The sequence below is a fragment of the Chamaea fasciata genome, unplaced genomic scaffold, assembly GCF_029207755.1.
Source record: "Chamaea fasciata isolate MVZ Bird 193981 ecotype frontalis unplaced genomic scaffold, bChaFas1.0.hap1 SCAF_4, whole genome shotgun sequence".
In the NCBI taxonomy this organism is placed as follows: Eukaryota; Metazoa; Chordata; class Aves; order Passeriformes; family Sylviidae; genus Chamaea; species Chamaea fasciata.
In genome coordinates this window covers 45920945-45927993 of record NW_027094089.1, presented here as the reverse complement: position 1 = coordinate 45927993, position 7049 = coordinate 45920945, and positions in this window count along the sequence as shown.

The following is a 7049-nucleotide window of genomic DNA, read 5'->3' as shown; positions in this document are numbered from 1 at the left end:
GATGGCAGAAGATAACTGGGCTGGTAAAGCCTGGAGAGGAGGAGGGGAAGGATGGACTTTATGCGCAGTCATTATGTGATGCACAAGAGGCAAGAGGACATGATTTGCAAAAAAGTTAATTTTGATTTACTTACTAAGAAAGGTTTTTCACCTTGAGGGTGGTTATTCATCGGAAGACAGGCTTGGAGTCATTGCAGGATCTCCAGCCTTGGAAACACTAACACTTTGATAGCACAAGGCAAACAGTAACCTGTTCTAATGCATCCTGTTTCATGCAGCTAGAGGTCTCTTCCCATCTGAGTTACTCCATGAATTAATGAAGTTTTTGGAAAGACTTTTTGTTTTATTTCTTTTTCTGAAGAACGGGTTTCTAATCCCTGTTAAGTTTCTCTGCCTTGGATTTAGCAAACTCACAAGGTTTCAAGCAAAATCTTACTCCAGCTTTGCATATAAGCATTTTTATTTTAAAAACCAGTAGGAGAAAAGAGGTAGATTCTGATATAAAAATATAAAAGAAAATTCATCTTTAGTTTTTCTTTGACTGTTAAAGCAGGAATTTGTTCAATTTGTGCAACCATTTTGCCTTTATCTCTGGATATGTTCAGCTATTCTTCAATGCATCAAGGCTGCAGCAGCCTGGTCAGTTTATAGGTGGTGGCCTAACCTGCATATCCCAGTGTGGATTATGAATGAGACAGCTGCAAATTTAGCTGACTTCATTTGGCACTCTTCAGATCTGCTTCCAAACTCTGTGAAGAGTGAATAAATTAGACTCCTAATGATAAACTCTTTCTACTGAAGAGCTTTTTCTCATTTGCAGAGCTCAAGGAAGCCTTCCTCCATTGTTAAGGGATTTTTATTTTAAAAATTAAATTCAGCATTTACTGAAATTTAAATCTGTTGTAAGTTGGAGGCATGTACTTTGGGGTGTTTTGTGATATTTTAATGTATGAAAGTGATGCAGACAGAAAAACTGCAAGAAATTAAAACTTAAAATGAAAAACAACTTTTCTTGAAAACAGACTCCAGCAGTGAGGAAGCCTAAAGCTCTCATCTACATGTGGAGCAATCCAGCTTTGTCCCTGGGAAAGTATGCCCACTTTCTGTGACCAGTGAGGAATCACAGTCAATTGCTTATCTGCCTTGTACTTCAAGAGTAAGATCTGCACACCTCCACTTGCTCCCTTCACCCAGGCTGGTGCACTGCTCCCTGTCCCAAGCACCTTTCAGTAGGTGACAGGTCCCTCTCAGCAATGTGCTTATGCTTCCACAGCAACTTGGATGTGCAGCATATTCATCCAGCCGTGAAAGAACCTGTGGACAAAGGAAACGTCAGTCTCTCTTCTGAGACTCCAAACATGTAGTTTAACACTTAAATGTTTCATTATGCCAGGATGTGCTTTGACAATACATAGAGGAAGTAACGCTGGGCTTTCCATCTGCAAAGTCCATTTTTTCAGGTGAAATTTCAGCTCTTGAAACCAAATCCTATTGTGAAACTCATTCCAGTGGGCTTTCTGTGAGACAGATGTATATTCCATAAGTTCTGAAACAATACAACACCCTCTTCATGACACAGTTAAACTGTACCATTTTCCTCATTTCACCATGGGTGTCTGGTTTTAAGCATTGCAGAAATACAGATGTGCATTGCAGAAATACAGATGTGTATTTCAGACTCGAGAAAAAACAGGACGCTGATAGTCTACATGATGTATTGGTCTACAACACGGCTCTCTCTTGCATCAGGTAAAAGACCTTATCAAAGAAGGATCTGAGGAGGGAAACAGCAGCTCACTTTGGGGGTTAGGAGGGGTTGGCAGGACGTTTTTTTCTATCCCAGTAGCAGTTTCACTTGATTCAGTTCTATTAGAAAATGTTTGGACCTGAGGGCTTGTTCTCAAAATACATCATTTCTCTAACCACTGCCTGAGAAAACAACCACACCAGTATATTACCCAAAGAATACAGAGTGCTCACATATTAAGACCTGAAGGTCATTTTCTCAGATTTACTGAACAAGATGCCAAGGACTAGGTAGAAAACTTGAAAAGATATCATGTCCTGTCTATTTTGTATCTCTTCCTCCATGTTTATAATCTTCAGTCTCCTGACCTATGATTTTACAGCATATATTTTCCTAACTGAATGGGTCACAACATTATTCAAAATAACACAGAGCAGAAGTTAAGTAAGCTACCATTCTCTTTCAGTAGATACCGCATTTTAGCATCTGAACTCACCATATGTTGAATGCGATGATGCTTTGCTGATGGAAACCAACAGTGCACCTACATAACACATGAAGATTTGCTCAGCTAAATAAAGCGACAAAGCCTGGATTCTTCGTGTAGATCATACATGATCTCTTGGGACTTGGCATGGATTGCAAAAAAGAGCTTTAAAACAAACAGAATTTGGCTCCCAACAGGTTATTCAGGAATACATTATCTTGCCTCCTTCAAATACAGAGAGAGAGAGGTTTAGCCAGCCTTACAGAATGAAAAAGTAGAGCTGTGCACATACAGCCTTAGACAGATCCTAAAGCTCTTGAGATATCTATCTTTCAGAGTTGCTTTCCTTTTTCACGGGTGTGTAGATTCTAACACTGACGGACATATTGAAGCCTGTCCAGTGTGTGGTTCAACTTGAGGAGAGTTCTTCCGCAAATCTGACAAGGCAAATAATTAAGTTCTATTGTCGCCTTTGATCTTGTCAACTTAGTAAATATTTTTCTGGGTGGGAGAGAATGGGTTGACTGCCTAAGATATAAATAAGATTTGAGATGGTCCCTATTGCTTCCTTAAGTTGTCTATGCAAGCAGTGCACCCTTTGTGAATATCACTTCTTGGTTTCTTTGACATACTTGCTTTTTGTGTTAGCAGATTTATGATTGATTGATGAGATGGGGAAAGTCTGTTCATGAGCAATTCCATAGAGGTCATTAAATCAAAGGCACAAAACCTTTGTCAAATGTTACCAGTATCAACCAGTAAAATCATGAGTCATGGCCATGACTCAGCAATCTAGATGTCATGAGCATTTTCAGTAAACACCAGCTCTGATTTTCATCTCTTCTTCTGGTTTCTCTTTTCTTGCAGCACTTTCATGGAATACAATCTAGAGATTATAGAGAGGACAGGGAAAAATGCTAAATTCTAAAAATAGCATGGCCATTGCTTGATTCTGTCCATGAGTAAACCACAGGTGCATTCATGCTAGTGGCTTTCCCGTATGGATATGGAATTCTCCAGGATGAATCATTTTCCTAAGTCATGTCATGTAAAAGAGGAGTGGCTGGGATCATTCAGTCTGTTCAGCCCGGAGGAGACCGAGGGGGACAACTCACTGCAGTAACAACTTCCTTGTGAGGGGCAGAGGAGGGGCAGACAGGACATGAGGGAGTGGCCTGATGTTGTGTCAGGGGAGGTTTAGGCTGGATATCAGGAAAAGGCGCTTCACCCAGAGGGTAGTTGGGTACTGGAACAGGGTCCCCAGGGAAGTGTTCACAGCACCAAGCCTGACAGAGATCATTAAGTGTTTGGGCAATGCTCTCAGGCACATGGTGTCACTTTTGGGCGTGGTGCTCCGCAGGGCCTGGAGCTGGACTCGATGAACCTTGTGAGTCCTTTCCTACTCAGAATAATCTTAGATTTTGTGTAAATATTAACTTCTGAGGGGAAAATAAGCAGCCTTAGACTGTCTTCAGCACAGTTTTAAACCATCGCCAGTGGTTTGTTCTTTGTGAACATACTGACATCTTGTGGTTCCAATCTGAAACTGACTGGTTCACATTCACAAGAGAAATTTCTACCAGGGATAGTCTAATCTTTTACGTAAGTTGCATCATTTTTGCTGATTCCATGAAGGTAGGGAAAAAACATATGTTAAAAAGAACAATTTTTTTAAAAACGGCTGTTTCTAAAGTGGCTGAACAGACTCTGAAACCTGGACCGCTGAAGTGCAGGAATTCATAGTTTCTAGCAGAGTCACCAATGGTGAGACTCAGCTCTGTTTCCATCATTCACTGCACTGTCTTCAGATGGAGGGAGGTGAAGTAGTTGTCTGGGGGGTGCTGATTCAGGGTGACCCAGCCTTGTCCTTCTCCCCAGGCCCCTGGATCAGTGCACCCATGCACTGACACAGACCACTGCTATGATCATGCTTACCTATAAGATCTATTCTGTTCATGCCAAAGAGCATTTCCAAATGTTGGCTAAATTAAGACTAAGGGCTGGCTGAGTAACACGTGACATTCAGGCCACAAAACATCCTCTTTGTCACTAAAAATCTCAACTTCTAAATACAAGGAGTTTTTAAAAAGTCTGTGTTATGGCTTCAATGGAAACTGTAATGAGAGGGAATAGACAAGATGTGAAGAAGAAAGGCAGCAGATACAATGTTTGGCTGTAAGGATTATTAATTTGTCATGGAGCTACTCCAACTAAGCCATGCAAGTGGTTCTTCTGAGCTGCATGAAAAAAGACCTTTTTCCCCCAAAAGTGGTAGTCACAGTGAGGGGAAGAAACAAGTAACAGGAATGCTCTTAAAACCCACAAAGACTATGTGATCAACTTCTCGCTCTGTCAGCCAGTGAAAAGTGAACCAGGTGTACACAAAACAGTCATACATTATGCATGCAAACTACATGTGACAAGAGCTGCTGTGTCCTTGCATGGAGCTTGTGGCTGAACAGCAGCACTTGGCAGAGGCAAAGCCCAAGGAGCCTGCAGTCCCTCCCTATGAGGCAAAGTGCACCCCTCATGGTCAGTGTGCCCCAGACACACTAGCAAACTGCTACACAGGCAGCTGCTCTGCCCCTTCCCTGGCTTTCCTCCATCACTGGCCCCAGGCACATTTTCTCCAAAACATGTATAGCCAAAACACGCTCATCTGGAGACAGGCTGACATTTCTAAACCCGCCCTCTGCTTGACACAGGAGGAAGATACTTGTGTTAGGAAGGTAACCATCTCAGCATGCAAAGAATTGCTGAGACAGGAAAGTTTTGTCCCTTACAGTCTGTGTTTAGACACTCAGTTTTTCCTTTGCCTTAAAACAATCCTATTGATATCTCTTTGAAACAAATTCTCTAGATTAATTTCTGTGTTGATTTAGCATCACTTCTTTTTTTTTTCATGTAATGTCTAACTGATTTTATGAAGACACTTAGACTAGTCAGTGTGATGGGGAGCATGTACAATATTTATTCCCAGCCATCAAAACATGCAGGAATGTCTTGCCTAAAGCCATGGTAGCCTTTGTGGATAATTAGGTATGAGTGTGAGTCTGAGGCTCAGGCTGTAATTACCATTCACATCTCTGTAGTGATGCCTGTTACACTGCAACTTATATTCCCTCTGAGATACCCTTGTTACTGTCAGGAACACTGTATGAGGAAGAGACGTTGTACAGAGTACTACAAGTGTTACTTGTTCATGTCAACACCTCCTGAAAACGAAAAAAAAAAAAGAAAAAAGAAAAAAAAAACACAAAAACAAGCAGAGATCTTGTGAGGGAAACTATTCCAGTTTTCATGAGAGTTCAGCAATAATACTGCATTGAATAGTTAGTCACTTCTTTCTCTAGCCAGTGGACATTGCCTGCTTCTCCTGAAAAGAGCATTCCAGCTGCACACTGCTAAAATTAACTTCATGACTGGAAAGCTCAAAGTACTTACACCAGAGAAAACTGCTGCAGATCATACCTCTGGTCATTTCTATTAATGCTTGGTGTATCTTGCTCTCAATGTCAGCCTTTCAGGAGCTGTGGAGAGTGTAAGTAAGACCCATACAGCAGTCCTCAGGAAGATCTGTGTGTGGTACCTTAGTTCATGGAGGATCTGCTGCATTTTAGGTACTTTGGGATGTTTTTTCCTTAAAGCACAAGAACTTGCCACCCTTGAGAAATGTAAGCAACCTTTAGAAGATAAGAACCTGTAGAAGATACTTTTTACAATCTGCATTTACAACATGTCGTAAAATCCATGTCAGCCTCTCCTCCGGGCTTTCACTGCCAGTTTGGCTGAACCTTAGTGATGCCCACAAGGAGAGGGTCTGGCAGGGCACACAGCCACTCACAGCAAAAGTTTTCGTGTGTGTGAGCTCCTTTGATCTGGATGGCACGCTGACTTTGTGACAGAGGGAGCAACAAGTAAATGTCAGGCCGTCAGCTCTGAATAGAAATAAGCTGTCTGGGGAGTGGAGGACACAGCTGGGTGGAGAGGCTACCCTGCAGGTTTGGCCTCTCTTGGAGCTCTGAGGTGCTCTCCCCAGCTCTGTAATGTAATCTCTCTCATGCTTCCCTAAGTGATCTCAAATGCTTGTGAGGGAAGGGATCTAAGTAAAATTACTATGAAATGTTGTTTCAACTCATAAAATCCCTGACAAGGGAAAAATAAGAGCAACAAATAAAAGTCACACAAAATTGGGTCTGGGAAAAGATCTCATCTGCTTCAATGGATTTTGAATCAGCCTTTCAAAGTCCTTCAGAACTACATTTTGCCCTTACTGCTTTCAGCATTATTCTATGTCCCTTCACCTGAAATGTTGTGACACCAGCCATTCTGATGGATATCTCTTCGTATGCATCTACCTGGTCCTCAAATAAGAGGTCACTTCCTATGGCTTAGCTGTGATTGAAGTGGTAGCAAATGCTGCAACCATGCACAGAGAAGAGTGAACAAGAAAAGAGAGGGGCAAAGTATTTTCCCATCTCTTCACTGGCAAGATTGTCATTCTTCTACCATCCTGAAATGGAGAGGAAAACTTCCAAAAAAGAGTAATGCTGGGATGAAACAGACAAAAAGTATCATTGATCTTTAAAAGAAAAGGACTATTTGTCAATTCGGATTTTCTTTGGATAAAAGCAATTTTGAAAGTGTTGAAATGTCACAGTTTGACAGCTCTTGCTTTAAGATATCTATTTTCTTCAGTCTCAAAACAGATGAATCTTTCTGGAAAAGGTTTCATAGGAAAAGGCCACTTGTTGCCTACTCCATCTACTCCACTTTACCCTGCTTGTTGAACTATGAGGACACATGAGATTATCC